Genomic DNA, 24,176 nt, shown 5'->3' with positions numbered 1-24,176 from the left:
GTGCCTTGCCTTGTATTTGGCTCGTCTCTTTTCCAGCTATTCCTGTACTGCCTGGTGGATCTCTTGGATTTGTTCAATGAACCTAGTTGCCCTGTCCACATCACTGTGTCCCTCAACTGTTGTGTCTTTACCAAAGACAAAATCCAAAGGAGACCTTGGTGTGAAACCAAAATGGGTCTCAAAAGGAGATCTCTGTGTAGAAGAATGTTTTGCTCTATTGTAAGCATGTTGCACATAACACAAATGTTCATCCCAAAGCTTAGGATGCTTGCTGCAATATCCTCTGAGTAACTAGATCATTTTCTTGTTAACTACTTCTGTCTGGCCATCAGTTTGTGGATGAAAAGCTATGATTTTCTCTAGTTTGGTGTCCATCAGCTCCCACAGACTTGACCAAAACTTCCCAACAAATCAGGTGTCTTGATCAGATACAATGGAACTGGGTAATCCAAAATGAACCCATACATGTTCAAAGAACAGTTTTACAGTTTGTTCAGCTGTAATCTGTTTATTACAAGGTATCAAAATACACATTTTGCTAAACCTATCCACAACAACATATAGATAGTCATGACCTTTCCTAGATTTAGGCAGCCCTCCAACAAAATCCATGGAAACACTTTCCCAAGGGTGAGAAGGAACTGGTAATGGAGTGTACAAGCCTAATTTTCTATTGCTGGGCTTGATTTTAGCACACATAGTACACTCTCTTACATATCTAGAAACTGTCTCATTCATTTTTGGCCAATAACAAAATATTTGCAGCTGTGCAACTGTGTTACTTACCCCAAAGTGACCTGATATTAGAGAAGTGTGTGCTTCTCGAATTATCTTTACTCTCTCAGTTTGTGGAATGCATAACTTCCCACAATGGTATAAGAGTCGGTCCTTTACATGATAATCCAATTCTTCTACTCGTTTTCCTTGACTCAAAGTTGCATATATATCTCTAAAGTCTATATCTTGAGCATATTATTCAATGTAGCTCTCATGTAACACATAATTATGCTTAAGTATAGTAGATGCATTTATAATAGGTCTAGATAACATATCTGCAACTTTATCATGTATGACCTTTTTATATCTGATGACTAAATGAAACTGTTGTAGAAAACTCATCCATCTATAGTGCCTTGATTGCTGCAACTTAGTTTGGGAGTGTAGATATTGAATTGGTTGATGATCAGTGTGTATTACTATTTCTTTGCCCATTAAGTAATGTTTCCACTTTTTCACACTCTGTACTAATGCATACAATTCTTTATCATATGTAGGATAGTTAACTACTGTAGAATTAAATGTCTCAGAATGATAACATATGGGTTTACCGTGCTGTGTCAACACTGGTCCCATGGCATAGTCACTAGCATCTGTTTGGATTTCAAACGGTCTTTGAAGATCAGGCAGTGCTAGTACAGGTGCTGTACTAATATTTTTTTTGAAGGTGTCGAAGGCTTTTTGCTGTTTGTCTCCCCATTGAAACACCTTGTTCAATCCTGTCAAAGCATGTAAGGAAGCTGCAATTAAGGAAAAATTAGAAATAAATTTCCTCCAATATTGTGCTGCTCCTAAGAAGCTTCTAACTTCTGTAGCAGATTTGGGTTTAGGCCAGTTCACAATGACTGCCACCTTAGAGGGATCTATCTTCAATTCACCACCCCCTACTATATGACCCAAATAATTCAGAGATGTTTTTCCAAATTCACACTTTGAGAGTTTAACATAAAGTTTTTCTCTTTTCAAAACATCTATTGTCTGCTTAACATGCTTTAAGTGTTCTTCCCATGTTTTGCTAAATATTAGAATGTCATCCAGATACACAATAACGAAATCATCAAGAAAAGGTCTGAGTACATCATTCATTAATCTCATGAAATTAGAAGGAGCATTAGTTAAGCCAAAAGGCATAACCAACCACTCATACAATCCCTGCTTTGTTTTGAAAGTAGTCTTCCATGCATCTTGTTCTGCAACTCTGACCTGATGGTATCCACTATGCAAATCTAACTTGGAAAAATAAACAGCTTCTTTCAATTGATCCAACAGATCATCTATGCGAGGAAGGGGATAATGATTTTTGATTGTTATCTTATTTAGTGCTCGGTAATCAATGCACATTCTCCATGAGCCATCTTTCTTTCTCACCAAAACGACTGGAGATCCACATGGTGATGTGCTAGGTCTGATGAACCCCTTCTCGAGCAACTTCTGCACCTGCTTCTTGATTTCAGCATTCTCTAAAGCAGACAACCTGTACATTACAATGTTAGGCAATGGAGCATCTTGCTGCAAAATAATATCATGCACTATTTCCTTTTTGGGTGGCAGACCTTTAGGTTCTTGAAACAAGATGTCATACTCTAAAACAACATTTTCTAAATCAGCTTGCTATTTAGCATTACATCCCTCAAATACATTGGTTTTATCAGGTTTCTTTTCCTTTACAACCATCAGTAAGAATTGTTTGCATGAATTTATCATTTTTTTCATCTGCCCTGAGTTTATGAGAGTATAATTATTCTTGAGCTTATGAGCTCTTACAAAGTATTTGATTCCGTATTTAACAAGTAGATATTTGTTCTCAGCTCTATAGAAAATAGCTTTTCTGTCATACAAGTAAGGACTTCCTAAAAGAATTCCACATATATCCAATGGAATTATGTCTAACTCAACCTCATCTACAAATGCTAACCCAAAAGAAAACTTGAGTTTGCACTATCTAGTCACTTGTAGTTGTGCTTTATCATTCAACCATCCTAATTGGTATGGTTTCTTGTGAGGTGTAGTTACTAATCCCAACTTCTTTACAATTGCTTCAAAAATTAAATTTACTTGTGAGCCACTATCACACAAAGTATCAATCTTTTGATGTTTGGAAATAACTCGAATATGGAAAAGCTCATGTATTTTGCTCTCATTTTCTTCATCAATAGTAGATTGTGTAGAATTACTAGTAGATGCTTTAGAATTCTTACCTTTTATACCTATGGCTGCAATAGTTGTTTCATCTCCTGAGTCTGACCCCAAATCTTTCTGAATAGATGTAGCAGTCTTCTTCTTCTTGCCCTCGCACTTCTTAGGCCTCAGATTCGGATGCAAAATCCAACCGTGCTCATCATCATGCCTATCCTTTTTACAGTGAGTGCATGAAGCCTTGCTTTTCTGTGTAGTGTTAGCCTTCACTACTTTCCATTTCTGCTTTCTTTTCTCCTTATTCTTGCTTACAGTGGGTTGGGATGATCCCCCAACTTCTAGACTTCCATTCTTTCCTCTAGCTTCTAGATGAGTAGCTTGTACAAATACCTTATCTATACTAGTGGGATTAAACATGAGGATAGTGTGCCTCATGTAGCTGTGTAGACCACCAATGTACTTCAACAGAGTCTCAGGTGAGCCTATTGAGATTCCTAGAATCAATGCCCTCTTTCTAAATTCTTTTCTGTACCCTTTCACACTTTGCCTTTTCAACTTTCGAAGAGTTTGCCAACTCATCATGGCTTGCTACATGTAGGCCAATGGATAGAACTGCTTTTTGATTGCAGAAACAAATTCACTCCAGACAGAGATAGTCTTACCATTTCTTTTCATGTTAGCTTGGGTTCTGAATTCCCACCAAACCAAGGCAGTGCCTCCAAGGCGTAGGCTTGCCAGCTAAATCTTGCTCTTGTTTGAATCAATACTCTACACTCTGTAATAAACATCAATTTGTCTAATCCAATTGTCGAGCTTTTCTGCATTCAACTCTCCATCATATATAGGTAGATCAAATTTAACATCTAGTTTGATCAAAGATGCTTTCTTTTTATGTTCAGGGCTATTAGGAGGTGTCAGAAAGCTTTCCTCTTTCCCTTTGCCTTTTAAGTGGTCATGGAGGAAAGACTTATCTTCTCCTTTGTCTTGTTTGGAGCCTGATGCATCTTCATCCTTGTGTTTTCTAAAGTCCCTATACATTTCTTCTACCATGGAATTTATGGCTAGGAAACTATCTATGAATTGACGGTCTTGCCCCATAGAACCTTCCTCTGAAATTGTCTTCTGAGGATAGACTCTCCCAATTTCAGGATTAGTTTTGACCAACTCTCCTTCTCCTAATTTGAGCTTTGATCTAGTTAGCATTCAATAGATAAACCAACACAAGCTTGTCTAACCTTAACAGCTTAAAGCTCTGATACCACTTGATCTGAAAATCACTCGTGAGTGACCTCAGTTAAATAATTAATGAATGAAGGTATTACAGACTCATGTGCTGGTGTGTTTCTATGTTATTTTAGGCAACAGATCGATCAGATTACAAAATACACAAACACTGGAAAATGGAAAATAGTAAGGGAAGCACAGTAAGAAAATACAAGAACACAACAAATTAATAAGGAGTTCACACTATTCTCCAGGGCTACATCTCCGGTCCAGCTTTTTAGTGGTGACCGTCTTTTATTATGTCTTTAAAGCAGAGATTTACAATGAGGAGCTCAATTTGAGTCTCCTGAAAGAGATAATGCTTGGCAGAGTGGTTCTTGGATTCCCCAAGCCACTAGAGTGCACAAACTCTTTTCCTTTCCAAGTCTTGACCTCTCTGGTATTTTAATGGGAGGAGCCCAATGTGGTGCTCAATTCCCGATAGATCCTCACAGGGATTGCTTGAACCTCTCAAGCCTTCTATCTGCTCGATGCTGCCTTAGGTCAGCTCAACTATATGCTTTCTACTTCTTGCTTCACTGTCTCTTTCGCCTTTTCTTCACTATTTTTCTTCTCTGGTTATTTCTTCTCTTCTCTTGTTTTGTTCTCTATCTGTTCATGGCTTAAAGCCAATCTATCCTTGACTATTCGCTTCCTCTTCTGCCCCTTCGGATCGCCTGCTATTGTTTGCTTGGAGTTCCCTACCTCTGCGTCATCGCTAATGTCTCACAGGGAGTGGCCACTTGTCCTCTCACAAACTATGCCAGCTCGTCCTCAACGGTTCAGTATTTTAGTTACACTGTGGAATGACTCATCCGCCAACTCAATGGTCAAATCAGATTTAAGACTTTTATGTGCTGCGACTTAATTCCACCGTCAAATCTGGTTTCCCATCGGGCTCCATCTCCGCCATCAGATCTAGAGCCCCCAGATCCTACAGTGTTTTCTCATTTCTCATGGTTAACTTGCTCGACTGTTAGCGTGTGATGAGAGGTGGTTTTCTCTCTCATCCGTCGGACACGTGTCGTGCACTGAATGGAATCACTCGCTTTCTGCCAAATCCGCTTACTGCCCAAGGATGCCTCTGATATACCGTCGGTTTTTGGAGCGCGGGACCCACCTTTCACCTTAGCGCTTTCCCCACGGTTTCCTGGCTTCCCATGCGACCGAGCGCTTCAGGGCTTTTCCTTCTCGAGGGGTTTTGCCCAGCGATGCACGATTAGCACTAAGTGCTAATCACGCATCAGAAATGGCCTCTGTTTCCCAATCTGTGCTTCCTAACTACCAGTTTTTCCTCCTGCGCGGTATCCATGGGCCTCGGTCATCACGCTTTGACCAAGGTCCTCGTCATTCCTTGCTGGCTGCAAACTGCCACTGTCTAGAGGTCTTCCTGATCGCTCTTTGTTCATAAATATTTGAAGTTTGTCCTGATTTGATATAGTCATAGAACTTGGATAATTTTCATGGATCCAATTCGGATCATGAAGAGAAATATGAAAGAAACTACAGGCAAAGATCCCGAGGGTTTTACTAAGGTTGGGGGTAAAGGGAAAGGAGGTAAGCGGTACCAAAAGAAAATTAATGAAGATGGACAACCGAGCCACAATAGTTTCAAGATCTTAGAAGAAGAAGTTGGAAACAATGGGACAAACCAGGAATAAGAGAATATTCCCATTGAGAAGGAAAGGGATGCTAACATGGAGGATATACCAGAGAACAACCAACAAAAGGATGATATGCCGAGCATTATGGAGCTCAGTAGGGACCATGAGATGAACCCAAGTGAGGCTGGAATGGAAGACCATGAACTGCAGGAGATTCTAGAGAGGGAGAATTTAGATCTAGAAAAGTTTCTGGAGCAGGGAATCACCAAAGGGGTAGACTCTTTGCCAAAAGAGGAGTTTGACAGGGTTCAATAACTCTTCCTCTAGAGATCAGAAACGAAGGGTTTTGGAGTCAAAAGAAACCATGATAGCTAGGAGAACAAAGGGGTGAAAATGATGGAGGATACACCGATGCATTCTTCCAAGAACCCAGGTAGGAAAAGAGGAAGAAAAAAACAGAATGAGCTGTTGATCGAATGTGGGAAACTTATGATTAACTCAGGTAAGATGAGGGATCTTACTAGTTACTCCTTTACAAACCTTTTTTAATGAAGCTTACAACCTGGAACATTAGGGGTCTAGGAAGTATAAGGAAACAAAGAAATCTTAGCAGTAGAATAAAATAAGAAAAACCAGATATGGTTTTTATTCAGGAAACAAAATGTTTGATGGACAAGATAAGAGAGATACACAAAAAATGGTTAATCAAGTATGAGTATCTAGAGGTTAAAGCGAACAACTCGGTGGGTGGGATTTCTTACGCTATGGGATCCTCAGAACTTGGAATCCTGGATGTTGAAGCTTCTAGGAACTATCTATCATTGGCGATTCAACCTTTGGGTGATAAGGAGATCTACATGATCACTAACGTCTATGGTCCTAAAAAAATAAAAAGATGAGAGAGAGATATCCTAATATTCCCTGGATTCTGGCAAGGGATTTCAATATGATCAGATCCATTATAGAGAAAAAAGGCAATGACAGAAAACTAGGCACAAACTCCATTGCCTTCCAGAACCTCATGAATAACATGGGGTTAGTGGACACTGAAATAGTAAATAGCACTTTTACTTGGAACAATAAGAGGGGAGGGGCTTCTCAAGTCACCTCTAAACTAGATAGATTCATAATCTCAGAGGACCTCCTTCTCACAGGCCTTGATATGTCAGCTTTAATCCTTCTCTTCAGAGGCTCGGACCACTGGCCTGTCCAGCTTGAAGCTACTTTTATGGGTACACCGAGGAACAAACCTTTTAGGTTTGAAAATGTCTGGCTCTCTCACCCTGACTTCACCAACAATATTGAAAAATGGTGGGTGGAAGATATGCCCGTTCAAGGCACTAAAATGTTCATGTTACAATAGAGACTTAAACACATCAAATCTAGGCTTAAAGATTGGAACAAAAAAGAGTTTGGTAATATTTTTAAAGCCAAAAGAGAATTTGAGCAGAAACTCTAGCGGATTAATTAGATCATCATCATAGAAGGTTCTACTGAGGAATAGAAAATTCAAGCTGACTCTCTTTAGAATGAATGGGAAGATCGGTGCATGCAAGAGGGGATTTTTTGGAGACAGAAATCGAGGGTGAAGTGGATTAGAGAAGGAGAAAGAAACACAAAGTTTTTTCATAGATCAACCTTGGATCACAGATCACATAACATAATTTCAAAACTTAAAGATTCTCAAGGGAAAGAGCTCATCTCTCACAAAGAAATGGAATCTGTCCTAGTTCAACACTTCCTTAGCATAATAGAGGAGCCTCTCGTTGACAGATCTCGGTTCATGAACAAATTCAAAAATTTCATTCCTAAGCTTGTAACTAGGGAAGACAACCACAATCTTAATAGGCTAGTGTCTGAAGAGGAGGTCAGTGAAGTTATCAATGAGATGCAAAATGGGAAAGCTCCTCGCCCTGATGGTTTCAATGTAGACTTCTTCAAAGCTTGCTAGAAAATAGTCAAACAAGATATCCTTGATGTTGTGGAGGACTCTAGAAGATCCAAAACTGTTTTGAAGGCTCTTAATGCCTCTTTCATAGCTTTGATTCCAAAGCAGGAAAAAGCTATGACACCCGACAGATTCAGACCCATAACCTTATGTAATGTGGTGTACAAAATTATTTCCAAAGTGATCGCTAATAGACTCAAGCCCCTTCTTCCTGCTCTCGTCTCAAAGGAGAAGACTGGTTTTGTGGAAGGAAGACAGATTCTCAACAACATCATACAAGCTCACGAGGTGGTACACTCTCTTAAGAGCAATAAGCAAGCTGGTATGATCATGCAGCTTGACCTGGCGAAAGATTATGATAAGCTAAGCTGGTCTTACATCAAGTTAGTGATAAGAGCTTATGGCTTCGACCACAACTGGATAAGATGGGTTATGGCCCTTATATCCATGGCTAGCTTCTCCATTCTTCTTAATGGCTCTCCCTATAGAACCTTTATGCCTTCTAGGGGTCTCAGACAAGGGGATCCACTGTCCCCCTTCCTCTTTGTTCTCATGATGGAAGGGTTAGGCAGAGCGATCAAAATCAAAAATGCAGAAGGAAGAATCCAGGGTCTGAAACTTACCCTAGATGATGCTTCTTCTACTCATCAAAACCCTGATCAGGTTTGGAAGGACCTTTGGTAGAACCCATAATGGATGAAAATCAAGTTATTTATGTGGTTGGTTCAACGAAAGAAAATTCTCACATGGGAGAATCTTCTCAAAAGGGGATTTGTTGGCCCATCCAAATGCCATCTATGTGGCTTATAGGAGGAGACAATGGAACACTTACTCAACCTCTGCCCATTCACCTCTACCTTGTGGGATTGGGCGGCCTCAGTCTTTAGGCAAACTGACAGGGATAGACTCAGCATCACCAACACCATGAAGAATTGGAGGAAAGACTTCTCAGGCAATGAAATCATCAACAAAGCTTGGACTATAGTTCCAAGCTTTATTATTTTGGATTTCTGGAAAGAACGCAATGGAAGGATTTTCAAGAACAAAACATGCTCGACCCAGAACATCATCACCCAAGTATTATGATAGCTCAAAGATTTAGTTGGAGCCCTTATGTGGAAACTTCTTGAGAACCCTCCTTTGCCCCAGGATGCTCTCATACTGCTGCAGTTGGGTCTCCATTCTCTGGTTCCCCAGGGCACTGACAAGGGTGTGAGAAAAACAATTGCTGGTAAAGATATCTGGCAGCCTCCTCCTCATGTTTTTTTGAAAATCAATATAGACGGAGCCTCTAAGGGCAACCCAGGGATGGATATATTTGGCGGTGTCATAAGAGATGATCAGGGACGCATAAAGGATATCTTTCACAGTCATTTGGGGATTGCCACTAATAACATGGCGAAGCTCATGGCCTTAGAGTAGTTCTTGGAAATCTTGATCGAGTTAAATTTACGCAATGCCATCATTGAAGCTGGCTCTGAATTGGTCATTAATGCGGCCAAGAAGATGTGTAATGAAATGGCACTTGGAAAAGTGTTGAAACATTGGAGGCCATTGCAGGTCTTTCAGCGTATTCATTCCCACTTGCGAACCCTGAGAACAATCAGCTTCGTTCATGTGCAAAGAAAAGCCAATATGTTAGCTGATCGTCTGGAAAATGAAGGAGTGCTATGTAAGGAAATCTATATTAGGTATGATTGGGATTCGACACCCTCGGGTAAACTACGTGATGATTGTCAATGACAGGCGACCAAAGATATGGAGTACTTCCAGACCATGAGTAATGAGCAAGAGGAAGACTAGCGGAAGTAGGAGAGAGCAGAAGTAAGAGAGTGCCGCAGTAAATCCTATCAGTCGATCCCACAATCAATGCTTAAGTCAGAGCTAACTATAGGGGATGAGCATTTGGTAAACAATGGGCTAGTTGAAGGGCCGTAGACCATAAGTTTTGATGGTCTTCGTTATTGAATGACTATCGGGTTTGAAAATGATCAGAGGTTAAGTCTACAAGTGGACCTGAAGATTTATAGATCAATGGTTTATAATCTTTATCGGCTCCATAAAGTAGGTAAATGTCGTGCTAGTTTCCGATTCGATATCATTGAGGACCGTCGGATCAAAAGGGGCTTGATCGAATGGATATCGAGTTTTAAAAGTGATCGGAGGTTAAGTCTTAGAGCGGACCCAAATTTTTATAAACCAATGGCTTATAATCCTTATCGGATCCGTGAAGCGGGTAAGAGTCGCGCATGTTTCCGGTGCGATATCATTAAGGACCGTCGGATCATTTGAGTTCTTGATTGAAAGGATATCGAGTTTCAAATGAGCAGACCCGAAGTTTTATACACCATTAGTTTATTTTCTCTGTCGGCTCCGTAAAGCGGGTAAGGGTCGCGTAAGTTTCCGATGTGATTTCTTTAAGGACCGTCGGATCATTGGGGTTCTTATCGAATGGCTATCGGGTTGTAAAATGGTTGGAGGTTTTATGTGTAAGGTTTTGGGTTTTGTTGACCCTGTTGACTGTTAATCATCAACAGGTTTGTCTTTTGTTGATCTTTACACTTAAACAAAAAAAAAATTAATTTTTTATTTTATTTTTAAAATATTAATTTAATTATGAAAAATAATTTAAATATTTATCTTCAAAATTAGTTATATATATATATATATATATATATATATATATATATATATATATATATATATATATATATATATATATATATATATATATATATATATATATATATTTTCAAATGAACGACTTCATTGAAATATCTAACAAATAAATCAAACATGCCTAATTATTTGAATTAAACTAGCAAAAGATTTTAGAGATTTCCTTGTCTACCCATAGTGATATTTTTGATGAATATAAAAATTTCACTTTTATTATGTGAATGCCATGTTTAAATTCTCTATTATTATCCTATGTAATATATTTTTATTTTTTATTTTTTTCCATATAAAAGTAGGGTTAGGATAGAGGTTAGACAAAATATTTAGAAGTGATCTATCAGAAGACAAATAATATTTGTTGAGGTATTTAATTTGAATCTTAATAAAACAATATTGAAGAAAATGTTGATTTTAAAATGTATTAAAGAAAGAGGTCTTTGAAAAAAAGGTTTTTGTTTTTGTTTTTTGTTTGTTTGTTTTTTTTTTTTTAACATGGATAGAAATTAATAAATAAATGTGCATATTTTTCTCATAGATTCAAATAGTGAACATCACATTAAGTACTTTTGGTATATCCAATTCAAAGGATATACACCATAGGTAAGGGAAGATAGTACTGACACTATAGTAAAATTAAGAGGATTAAATGATCATGTTGCATCTAGATTTCATAAACATTAAATTCAATCACTGAAAAGTGAATCAAGTGAATCATATTTATCTATTAATCACTATCATAAAAACTATTTATTTGTGATTATAACAAATGTATCTTTAGAATTGTATAAAGACATATATTTTTGTATAGATACAATGCAACACCTAATATGCCTTTAACTAATGAATATTCTTCATATACTAATGTCTTATCTAGAAAAGTTTTTTTACTAGAGCAAAATAGGTAAGTCATTTTTATTCATTCATAAACCAATGAACCAACTCTTTATTGTATATATTACATATCTAATAGATGAAAAATGTGTAAAAAAATTTAATCATCTTGTAAAAATGAAAGAAAATATTTCATAATCAATGTATGAATCCCTATCAAGATTATTATTGGAAATGGAATTATCAAAATATAAAATGGTGGAGTTAGGGTCACATAGAACTTCATCTATGAGATGAATTCATGAAAATTTGGTTAAGAAGTTGTTTCTTGACATGTCTCATTTGCTATGAACTCATTTTATAGCACATCATGATGCACTAATTATAATTGTCATTTCAAATTATTTATTGAGTTAATCATATTGATAAGTTGGCTATTAAAGTTCAAATTTTTAAAGAGAAATGGAAAACTTAAAAGTTTAATGAACTTATTTAAAATTAATAAGTTACAGATAGTTCAAATTTATTAAATCCACAGATTTTCCAGGGGATTGATGATGAATAGGTTTGTCAAAATCATGCTAATATTATTACAAGAATTGAAACATGATAATAAAAAGATATATTAAATGAGAACACTATTTCAAGTTTGATTTTGTTTTTTTCATTTGATGGCATATTTTCTAAGTGAATTAAATAAGTTAAGTTTATGATCAACATCTATTGTTATGTAGTTAGATGTGATTATTGATTTTCTTAACATAATATTCTTGTAAGATATTTTCAGAGTAGGTTCTCAACATGTTTCATGTTTCTTGAAGAAATAAAATCAATGAAGGTTGGATTTCATTAATAATATAAGTGTTTAGCATGTGTATTTGTTTTTGTTTATTTATTTATTTATGAATGCAAGACTCTAGATCGAGAACTTCGATATGCTTTCACCCACTCTCAACCCTTCTACTCCGACCTCAAAGCTTCTTACCGTCATCTCCTTCATCTCAAGAAACAACTCTTTGTCTCCCATAGAAGACGAGAACTTTCTACTCTCCTTGCCCACTCCCCTAAACAATTCTGGCATACCATCCTTCCCCGACACTCCCCTCTTCCAACTGACCTCGACCCTACATCCATGTTATCTCACACTTCCAACCTTTGTGATATTCCTAGGCAGGCCCAAATTCATGTTATCTCCCCACCCTCTTCCTGTTATCTATTCTCAGACAAAGATATTAGAGACTCCATTTGGGTGATGAATAACAACAAAGAAACCAATGAGGAAGGCTACCAAGCAGAGTTATTTAAGCACGGTTTCCGTGCTTTGGTTAGCTACTTGGTTGATCTCTTCAACCATGTAGTTCGTGAAGGTTTTCCATTGACATCGTCACACCACATCATCCATCCGATCCACAAATTAGGTTCCAGCTCAAATCCCAATAACTACAAAATGATCATGGTGGGTCACACGTTCTCGAAGTTGTATGGTACTGTTCTACATGGGAAGCTCTCCAGTGACCTTGAGCAGAGACAACTCAGAGCTAGGGGACAAATAGGTTTTCAACTGGCTCATCAGACCATTGACCACATATTCACCCTTCACGCCGTGATTGAGGAGGCACGACACCACTCTTCGATAGTCTACTATTGTTTCATAGATTTTCGAAAAGCTTTTGACTCTGTTTTGAGGGAAGCCTTGTTCCAGAGACTCAGAGATATTGGCATCTCTGCAACCCTATTGACTATTATTATGCACCTATATGAGTTCGTTCCTGGTCGTCTTCATGTAGCCCATGGGATGTATGATTTCATTCGAAGCATTATTGGGGTTAAACGGGGTTGTCCACTATCCCCTGTCCTGTTTGGGATCTATATTAATGAGTTGGAAGCATTTATACAAGAGCATATCCAGGACACTGATGGCTGACTTCTTCACTAGGTTCTAATATCCATTATACTCTTTGCTAATGACATGGTCCTCCTCTCCTCACCCCCAGAAGGATTACCGAGGCAGCTAGATGTCTTAGCTCTTTTTTATGACCATCGACAATTGACGATCAACCTAGGTAAAACCAAGGTTATGATCTTCAATGAGGTGAAGAAAACCTCAAACCTTCACTTTCTATTTATAGGGGAGAAGATTGAGATCACCAACACATATACTTACTTGGGGGTGAAATTCTTAGGTCCCCGCTTCAGTTTGCAGCCAACGCTTCAGCCTCGGATCAACAAACGATATGGATCCTTAGCCCTTCTCGAGAGACAATGCTTTCAACATCACTTCAAGGACATCTCGTCCAAGATGAGCCTCATGGACACCTTGAGCCTTTCCACTGTTCTATATGGCTCAGATATTTGGGGACCTTCTTTACTTGAGTCAGACTGGGCTTTAGCTGAGAGAGTCTAAATTCTTCTTCTCCGCCGCATCATTAGGTGCAAATTGACAAAGCCAGAGCACATCATCCTTGCAAAGTTTGGAGCTCAGCCCTTTCAGCTTGAGATGGCCTTTAGATTGGTTTCATTCTTGCATCGTGTCCAGGGCTTGGCTGACTCAATAAAGAGTAGGGACCGATATCCTTACTTGGTATATTGCTCTTCTGAGACTATTTCCCATTCTACTCCCTCAGGCGGAGCTAGATGTTGGTTTATAGGAGTTTCAAACCTCTTAGAGTCAGTGGGAATTCAGTTGGATCGTCTCCCTCCTTTCTGATATTCCTTAGATGCTCCTGGTCACCTTTTACCTACTAGATAGGAGCTAAACAAGATCATCAAGGAGGACATCTACAGGTAGTTCGTCCAGGTCACCTGGGTCAATCCTCCAAGACGGGTACGCCCAAAGATGGCCTTCTACGCTGAGAACTTCTTGGATTTGAGAGACAGGCTCATTGTTCGACCCTAATATATGTTTCACCACTGGATGCATGCTCTTCACATTCCTCTAAGCCAATTCAAAGTAGGTTCTCATAGACTTCACGTAGATATGGACCACCAGGTGGATAGACTAGACAAACTCTGCTAGGTATGTCATTTACAGGAAGTGGAGATAGTGGTGCACTTCATCCTTGGATGCCTTGCCTACTACGAGATCAGAGGAAGGTTTCATTGCTTGTTCAGAGATTCTCGGACCCTCGTCGACATTTTCAGGTTCCCATCAGACCCCACACAGAGGATCATGACATTTTTCAGGGTACTACCTTCAGACAGGGGCACCAAGAGATCGATTGATACCAATACGTATCTAGACTCTATATCAGTGACGATCTATGGGACCTCACCCTTCCACACAAGATCTCAGCACCAGTTCTACCTCAGAGCCGTTCCTGGGAGATGGACTAGGTCCTCCAACATTCATCAGCATGTGAACCCCCTTAGGAAATGATTTAGTGGACAATCTGCACTTGCCATCGAATCTTCATTGGGCCAACAGACTTTGTTGAGTTTCTTGGGTCTGATCCTCAGACCTATTAGCTCCCGGATCTTCTCTGCTAGGGTCAAATGTTTATTTACTTCATGCATTGTATATTTTATAGGAGATCGCTTGGTTCTCCCCCTTTGTATATACATAAGTGTACTCAACAGTCCCTTTGACCTAATTTGTGGTCATTAGTTGGACATAAATATAATTATCTTACCTTATCTTATTTATCTAGTATTATATAAATCTAAAACATGCTTACAAAAAATACATGTGTTTCGTTACTAGTCTATCATTAAGAAAACTAGACCAGTAACATAACAAAAGTTTCTTTGTGCAAGAAAACATTTCTTGTAGAATATTATCATAGTTAAAGTTTGATCTATCTAATTTATATTCTAAGCTAGACTATATAGCCTCTAAATTGCTATCATAATCATACTTTATCTTATCTAACTTACTCGATTACTATAATAGATACAATTTATACTATGAAATCAATTGAGTCTATTTCAGGTGGTTGGGAGAAATGATTGTTATTCTCCCCATCTAAGTTCAATTCCTGCAAGTGACATGATGAGCTTTGATGTAACGGCTTCAAGCCTTGTTGTTGATTATGAATAGTCACTCGAGGACCAAAACATGTATATTCCATATGGAATATAAAGATATTTATCGTGGAAAAAAATAAATATATCATTAAAACTATGAAATAAAAATATATCAAAAAAAATTCTATGCATGACTAAAAAGATATTGTGACCTCATTGGCATTATATGGCTTCTCCTCTTCTTTCTTAGTCTTAGTGAAGTCTAGATGAGCTACCTTATTAGCAAGTTGAGTGACCTTCTTTTCTAGCGTCTACACCTGTAGCTATATGACATCTATACATAACATAATCTCTTTTTGCGCTTTTCTTATTTCAACTAAGACCTTTCCCATAATTTTTTTTATTTGCCAATATATGTCAACTACTTGCATGTATCTATTGAACCTACCTTTTCTAGTTATTGCATCTAGACATTGGCATACATTGTAAATGACCTCTTCATCCTATAAAACTTTCCTCTCTACTCTATCATCTTCCTTTGCTATACTTACTTTTGATCTAATAGTTGTGGGTGGGGGGATCTTTCTCCGGTAAGTCTCATTAAATTTTTTTCGTTCATTTGTGCTTTGGTTTAGGTATAGTCCTTATTTCCAAACCTAACTCTACTTTGTCAATATACTTGGTGTCAGGATATTTTCACCAAGAATGGGATATCTAACCAACTGGGAATTCAAAACGAGGAAATAAAGTACTTAAGATAAGACCAAATAAAGGCTGGGAAAAGACTTTAAAAATAGAGAGTAGAGTTTATAGTTGAGGAAAAGGAAATGACAAAATAACCCTCATAATTCAAAGGAAGTTTAAGTCTTGCCAAGTTTTGAGAGAAAAACAAAAATGATAGCGAAATGAGAGAATGGGGGAGAGAACAAAAAGGTGAGGTGTCAAGGAAGGAGACAACACACATGAAAAGGAAATTCTAAAGGAAATAAATGTATAGACAAAAAGGAAACAAAATTATGTAGTAAGGAAACATAATTTTGTGGAGAGATTTGGTCCTTCTTGATATCTAGGTGTCGGGAAGCCAATTATGGAGAAGAGGTTCCTTAATACTTTGAAATTTATTAATATAAAGAGAAAAAACTACAAAATAAGGAAATGTACTTGGAGCCAAGCATAGTCAAACCTAGGTGCTATGAATTCGAAGAAACTGACCTTGGAGAGGATAATGCTTCCAAGTGGCCAAGGAATTCTGCTAATTATGATTCATGAGGAATCTATGCAACAAAGGGGGGATTGATGAATCATGCATTCAATTGAAATGAGTTTCCCACATAGTTACCTCGACCCTAGTATAGATTACCATTATCAAGAGAAGCAATGCATGCACAAACTTGAAAGTTGAAACTACCGGATGCCATCGATGTTGACCACTCAGTGTCATTTACAACAAGACTACGTTCATACTTCATTGATTAAGGGATAGTTTTGATGACACCTCGTTTGGGGATAACATGTGCATATGTTAAGATTTAAATCTATATCCTAATTCACTTGGGAATATTTTGTTTAGTTGGGTAAATCATTTGTCTAAAAGCTATTGATTATCTCAAAGACAGGTTTACAAATTTGTTGATATTTAATGTAGCAAAATTATTTAGTCCCCATTCTTATTTTGAATAAGATTAAAAGGACTCTATGAAAAATGATGGTTTAGAATCTTATATGAAAATTTTGATATTAGAAGGCCACTAATAATTGATACACAAAAATTTGAAGGTGAACTAGAATTTTTTACTATTATTCTAATATACATATCTAAATAAAAACATAAAAATATGAAGGTGAACTAAAAATTTTTTACTATTATTCTAATTGATCTGATATTCACCCTATGAGTGCCATCAGTTAAAGATTTATTAAACAAAAGGTATTACAGACTCATGTGTTGGTGTGTGTCTTTTGTGTTATTGAAACAATGGATCGATCAGATTGCCAATACACAAAAAATAAATTGGAAAGACAACAGAGAAATACAATAAAAAACACAAAGACACAAACAATTTTTAATAAGGAATTCACCCTATTCTCCAAGGTTACGTCTCCAGTCCAGCTTCAGTGGTGGCCTTGTTTTATTGTGTCTTTCAGCAGAGAAATTACAATACAGGGACTTAATATAAGTTCTCCTGAAGCAGATTTTGCTTGGCAGGGTGGTTCTTGGGTTCCCCAAGCCACTCTGAGTACACATACTCTTCTTCTTCCTACCAGCTCTGTGACCCTTGGTCTACAGTGGAAAGAGCCGAATGTGATGCTCAGTCCGGACAGATTCCTCTATGGGAAGGCTTGAATCTTCAAGCTCTCTAGTGCTCGATGCTGCCTATGGTCAGCTCAACCCTCTGTCTCTTCTACTTGGCTTTACTATTCTCTATGTCCAGTCCTCCTCTCAGGGTTCACTGTTCACTATCTCTCTTGGTCACTTGGACTCTTCTCAATTCTGATTCCAAAATCAACTCCAACTGGTTCGACTGTCTCTATTCATGGCTTTAGCCATTCGATCCCTATGCTTGTTCGGTTCCTCTTCCGCCTATGTTGATTCACCTTCTGCAGCTGCGCTTGGAGTTCCTTGTGTTCGGCGTCATCATGAACGCTCGGGGAGTGGCCACTTGTCCTCCTCTAATTGGTGCCAGCATGCTTCATCAGTTTGTTTCTTCAGTTACACCGTGGATGAGTTCCTCCTCCACCGTGGCGGTCAAACGGATTCCAAATCTCCTTAGAACGCGGCTTAATTCCCCGTCGATTCTGCTTCTTTCCATCGGGCACAATCTCAGCCATCCGATCTGGGCCCTCCAGATCCGACGCCATACGCACGTTTCGCACAGTTGACTTGCTTGACCGATAGTGCACGATCAATGACGGTTTTCTCTCACCTCCGCCTACCACGCATCGATCAATGTATGGAATCGCTCTGCTTCTATCCAAAACCTCTTACCATGTAAGGGAGCCCTGATCAAAACCGTCGGTTTGCAGAGAGCGGGTCCCTCCTTTGTACTTTAGTGCTTTTGCTTTTTCCCACCTGCGGTCCTCTGGATTCCCCACGTGACCAGGTGCTTGGGCTTTCCTATTTTGACCTTGTTTGCTTAGCGATGCCGCTAATCGCACATCAAAAACTTTTCCCTTTTTCCATTCCGGGGCTCCCAGGGGCTACTTTGGCCTCCTGCGCGGTCTCCATGGGCCTCAGTCAGTGCACTTTGACCGAGGTCCTCGTCGTTCCACGTCAGCCGCCATGGCCACTAGTTCTAGGGTGTTTTTGATACTGTTTTGGATTTCATTAGAGATTTGTTTGACCTGATTCAGTCTTGGTTCTTGACAGTCTTTTTATGGATCCAATTTGGATCACGACCTCCCTACTGAAAAAGCTTTTGGACCACCAAAAGTTGGTTTTCAAGCATCGACTAAGTGAGGATACTATTTCTTCACTTGTCCAATCTCAATCCACTTTGCGCTGCTCGGCTTTGAACCTTTGAGCCCAATCCTAAGGTACTCAACTTCTCCCCTGCACGTTGTCCTCACCTTCCTGTCCAGCACTGTGTCTTCCTACAACTCATTGAGGTATTCAGGTAGCAGGTCATCAATAGAAGGCAATTGAATTTGCTCTTCAGGGTCCTCAATCATTGAAGGTTCAAACAATCTCAAACAATATGCATTTACGACTGAGTAGATGTGTATGTAAGCTGGTAGATCAAGGCAAAATTCATTTTCACCAATCTTCTCAAGTATCGTAAAAGGTCCATACCTGATAGGCTTTCACTTTTTACCTTCACCTTGCATCCTGTCCTTGCTGATATACAGCCAGACTTGGTCTCCAACTTGAAAACTATGCTCCATCCGATGCTTATCATGCTTAGCCTTATACTTGGCCTGGCTCTTTTCCAGCTGTTCCTGTACTGCCTGATGGATCTCTTGGATCTATTCAATGAACCTAGTTGCCTTATCCACATCAATGTGCCCATCAACCATGGTATCTCTACCAAAGACAAAATCCAAAGGAGACCTTGGTGTGAAACCAAAGTAGGTCTCAAAAGGAGATCTTTGTGTAGAAGAGTGTTTGGCTTTGTTGTAAGCATGCTGCACATAACACAAGTGTTCATCCCAAAGCTTAGGATGTTTGCTGCAATAACCTCTCAGTAGCTGGATCACAGTCCTGTTTACTACTTCTGTCTAGATATCTGTTTGTGGATGAAAAGATGTGCTTTTCTTTAACTTGGTGTCCATTAGTTCCCATAGACTAGACCAAAACTTCCCCACAAATCGGGTGTCTCGATTAGATACAATGGAAGTGGGTAATCAGAAATGAACCCATACATGTTCAAAGAACAATTTTGCAGTCTATTTAGCTGTGACCTATTTACTACAAGGTATCAAAATGCACATTTTGCTGAACCTATCCACAACAACGTATAGATAATCCTGACCTTTCCTAGATTTAGGCAGTCCTCTTACAAAATCCATGGAAACGCTTTCCCAAGGGTGAGAAGGAACTGGAAATGGAGTGTACAAGCTTAGTTTTCTGTTGTCGGGCTTGCTTTTAGCACACATGGCACACCCTCTTACATATCTAGAAATTGTCTCATTCATTTTTGGCCAATAGCAGAATCTTTGCAGCTGTGCAACTGTTTTGCGTACCCCAAAGTGACCTGATATCAAAGAAGTGTGTGCTTCCCTAATTATCTTTATCCTCTCAGTTTGTGGAATGCAGAGTTTCCCACAATGGTATACGAGTAGGTCCTTTATATGATAGTCCAATTCTTCTAATATTTTGCCTTGACTCAAAGTTGCATATGCATCTTTAAAATCCATATCTTGAGCATATTGTTCTATGTAGCTTTCATGTAGTACAGAATTATGCTTAAGTATGGTAGATGCATTTATAATGGGTCTAGATAACAGGTCTGCAACCTTGTTATGTATGTCCTTTTTATATCTGATGACTAAGTGAAACTGTTGTAGAAAACCCATCCACCTATAATGTCTTGATTGTTGCAACTTAGTTTGGGAGTGTAGATATTGAAGTGGCTGATGATCAGTAAGTATTACTATCTCTTTGCCCATTAACTAATGTTTCCACATTTTCACACTCTGTACTTATGCATACAATTATTTATCATATGTCGGATAGTTAACTACTACAGGATTAAAAGTCTTAGAATGATAGCATATGGGTTTGCTGTGCTGTGTCAACACTGCTCCCATGGCATAGTCACTGGAATCAGTTTGGATCTCAAATGGTCTCTGCAAATCTGGAAGTGCTAGTACAGGTGCTGTACTAATTTTCTCTTTCAAGGTGTCGAAGGTTTTCTGATGTTTGCCTCCCCACTGAAACACCTTATTCAATACTGTTAAAACATGTAAGGGAGCTGCAATCGTGGAGAAGTTAGAGATGAACTTCCTCCAATATTGTGCTACTCCTAAGAAGCTTCTCACTTCTGTAGTAGACCTGGGTTTAGGCCAGTTTACAATGACTGCCACTTTAGAGGGGTCTATTTTCAATTCACCTCCCCCTACTATATGACCCAAGTAGTTTAGAGATGTTTTGTCAAATTCACATTTTGAGAGTTTAACATAAAGTTTTTCTCTTTTCAAAACATTTAATGTCTGCTTAACATGATTTAAATGTTCTTCCCACATTTTACTAAAAATCAGAATGTCATCCAGATACACAATAACAAAATCATTAAGAAAAGGTCTGAGTACATAGTTCATTAATCTCATGAAAGTAGCAAGAGCATTAGTTAAGCCAAAAGGCATAACTAGCCATTCATACAATCCCTACTTTGTTTTGAAAGCAGTCTTCCATGCATCTTGCTCTGCAACTCTGACCTGATGGTATCCACTGTGCAAATCCAGCTTGGTGAAATAAACAACTTCTTTTAATTGATCTAAGAGATCATCTATGTGAGGAAGGGGATAACGATTCTTGATTGTTATCTTATTCAGTGCTCGGTAATCAATGCACATTCTCCACGAGCCATCTTTCTTTCTCACCAAAATGATTGGTGACCCACATGGTGATGTGCTAGGCCTGATGAAGCCCTTCTCGAGCAACTCCTGCACCTACTTCTTGATTTCAGCATTCTCTAAAGCAGACAACCTGTACATCCCAATGTTAGGAAATGGAACATCTTGCTGCAAAATAATATCATGTACTATTCCCTTTTTGGGTGGTAGACCTTTAGGTTCTTGAAACAAGACATCATACTCTGAAACAACCTTCTCTATATCAGCTTGCTGTTCAACATTAAAACCCTCAAATACATTGGTTTTATCAGGATTCTTTTCCTTTACAACCATCAATAAGAATTGTTTTCATGAATTAATCATTTTTTTCGTCTTTCCTGAGTTTATGAGAGTATAATTATTCTTAAGCTTATGAGCTCTTAAAAAGTATTCGATTCCATATTTAACCAGTAGATACTTGTTCTCAGCTCTATAGAAAATAGCCTTTCTATCGTACAAGTAAAGAATTCCTAAAAAAATTCCACATATATCCAAAGGAATTATGTCTAACTCAATCTCATCTACAAATGATTACCCAAAAGAAAACTTGAGTTTGCACTGTCTAGTCACTTGTAGTTGTGCTTTATCATTCAACCATCCTAATGGGTATGGTTTCTTGTGAGGTGTAGTTGCTAATCCCAATTTCTTTACAATTGCTTCAAAAATCAAATTTACTTGAGAGCCACTATCAAACAAAGTATCAATCTTTTGATTTTTGGAAATAACTCGAATATGGAAAAGCTCATGTTTTTTTCTCTCATTTTCTTCATCAATAACAGATTGAGCAGAATTACTAGTAGATACTTCAAAATTCTTACCTTTTATACCTGTGGCTGCTATGGTTGTTTCATCTCCCGAGTCTGACCCCAAATCTCTTTGAATAGCTACAGTTGTCTTCTTCTTCTTGCCCTCAAACTTCTTAGGTCTTAGCTCTGGATGCAGAATCCAACAATGCTCATCATCATGCCCCTCCTTTTTACAGTGAGTGCATGAAGCTTTGGCTTTCTGTGCAGTGTTAGCCTTCCTTGCTTTCCACTTATGTTTTCTTTTCTCCTTGCTTTTGCTTACAGTGGGTTGGGATGGTCCCCCAACTTCTGGATTGCCATTCTTTCCTCTAGCCTCTAGATGAGTAGCTTGTACAGACACCTCATCTATACTAGTGGGATTAAACATGAGGATGGTATGCCTCATGTAGCTATGTAGACCACCAATGTACTTCAAAAGAGTCTCTGGTGAGTCTAGTGAGATACCCAATGTCAATGCTCTCTTTTTGAACTCTTGAGTATATCCTTGTACACTTTTCCCCTTCAACTGACGAAGAGTTTGCCAACTCATCATGGCCTGCTGCATGTAGGCCAATGGATAGAACTGTTTCCTGATTGCAGAAACGAAGTCACTCCAAACATAGATGGTCTTACCATGGCTTTTCATATTAGCTTGGGTTCTACCTTCCCACCAAACCAAGGCAGTGCCTCCTAGGCGTAGGCTTGCCAGCTAAATCTTACTCTTGTTTGAGTTTATGTTTTGTACCTTGCAATACACATCAATTTGTCTAATCCAATTGTCCAATTTTTTAGCATTTAGCTCTCCATCATATATAGGCAAATCAAATTTAACATCTAACTTAATCAAAGATGATTTCTTATTATGTACAGGGCTATTAGGAGGTGTGAGAAAGTTTTCCTCTTTCCCTTTTCCTTTGGAGTTGTCATGGAAGTGAGACTCATTTTCTTCTTTCTCTTGCTTAGAGCCTGATGCATCTTCCACCTTTTGCTTTCTAAAGTCTCGGTACATTTCTTCAACCATGGACTTCATAGCTAGGAAACTCTCTATGAATTGAGGGTTTGGCCCCATAGAACTTTCTTCTATCATAGTCTTTCGAGGATAGACTCTCCCAATTTCAGGATTAGTTTCCACCAACTCTCCTTCTCCTAATTTGAGCTTTGATCTTGTGAGCATTCACAACTATACCAACACAAGCTTGTCTAACCTTACAACCTTAAGCTCTGATACCACTTGATCTGATATTCACCCTATGAGTGCCATCAGTTAAATATTTATTAAGCGAAAGGTATTACAGACTCATGTGCTGGTGTGTGTGTTCTGTGTTATTGAAACAATGGATCGATTAGATTGCCAATACACAGAAAATAAAATGGATGGAAAGACACAAATTTTTTTTAATAAGGAGTTCACCTTATTCTCCAGGGCTACGTCTCCAGTCTAGCTTCAGTGGTGGCCTTGTTTTATTGTGTCTTTTAGCAGAGAAATTACAATACAGGGACTCAATATGAGTTCTCCTGAAGCAGATTTTGCTTGGCAGGGTGGTTCTTGGATTCCCCAAGCCACTCGGAGTACGTAGACTCTTCTTCTTCCTACCATCTTTGTCACCCTTGGTCTATAGTGGAAAGAGCCGAATGTGATGCTCAGTCTGGATAGATTCCTCTATGGGAAGGCTTGAATCTTCAAGCTCTATGGTGCTTGACACTGCCTGTGGTCAGCTCGGCCCTCTGTCACTTCTGCTTGGCTTTACTGTTCTCTATGTCTAGTCCTCCTCTCAGGATTCACTGTTCACTATCTCTCTTGGTCGCTTGGACTCTTCTCAATTCTGATTCCAAAATCAACTCCAACTGGTTCGACTGTCTCTGTTCATGGCTTTAGCCATTCGATCCCTATGCTTGTTCGGTTCCTCTTCCGCCTGTGTCGATTCACCTTCTGCAACTGTGCTTGGAGTTCCCTGCATTCAGCGTCATCATGAACGCTCGAGGAGTAGCCACTTGTCCTCCTCTAATTGGTGCCAACATGCTTCGTCGGTTCGTTTCTTCAGTTACGCCATGGATGTGTTCCTCCCCCACCGTGGCAGTCAAATGGATTCCAAATCTCTTTAGAACGTGGCTTAATTCCCCATCGATTCCACTTCTTTC

This window comes from Pinus tabuliformis, chromosome 5_1 (assembly GCF_031772625.1).
Source record: "Pinus tabuliformis cultivar Carrire ecotype Pingquan chromosome 5_1, CPIR1, whole genome shotgun sequence".
Classification (NCBI taxonomy): Eukaryota; Viridiplantae; Streptophyta; class Pinopsida; order Pinales; family Pinaceae; genus Pinus; species Pinus tabuliformis.
Note: the sequence above shows the minus strand (reverse complement) of the source record.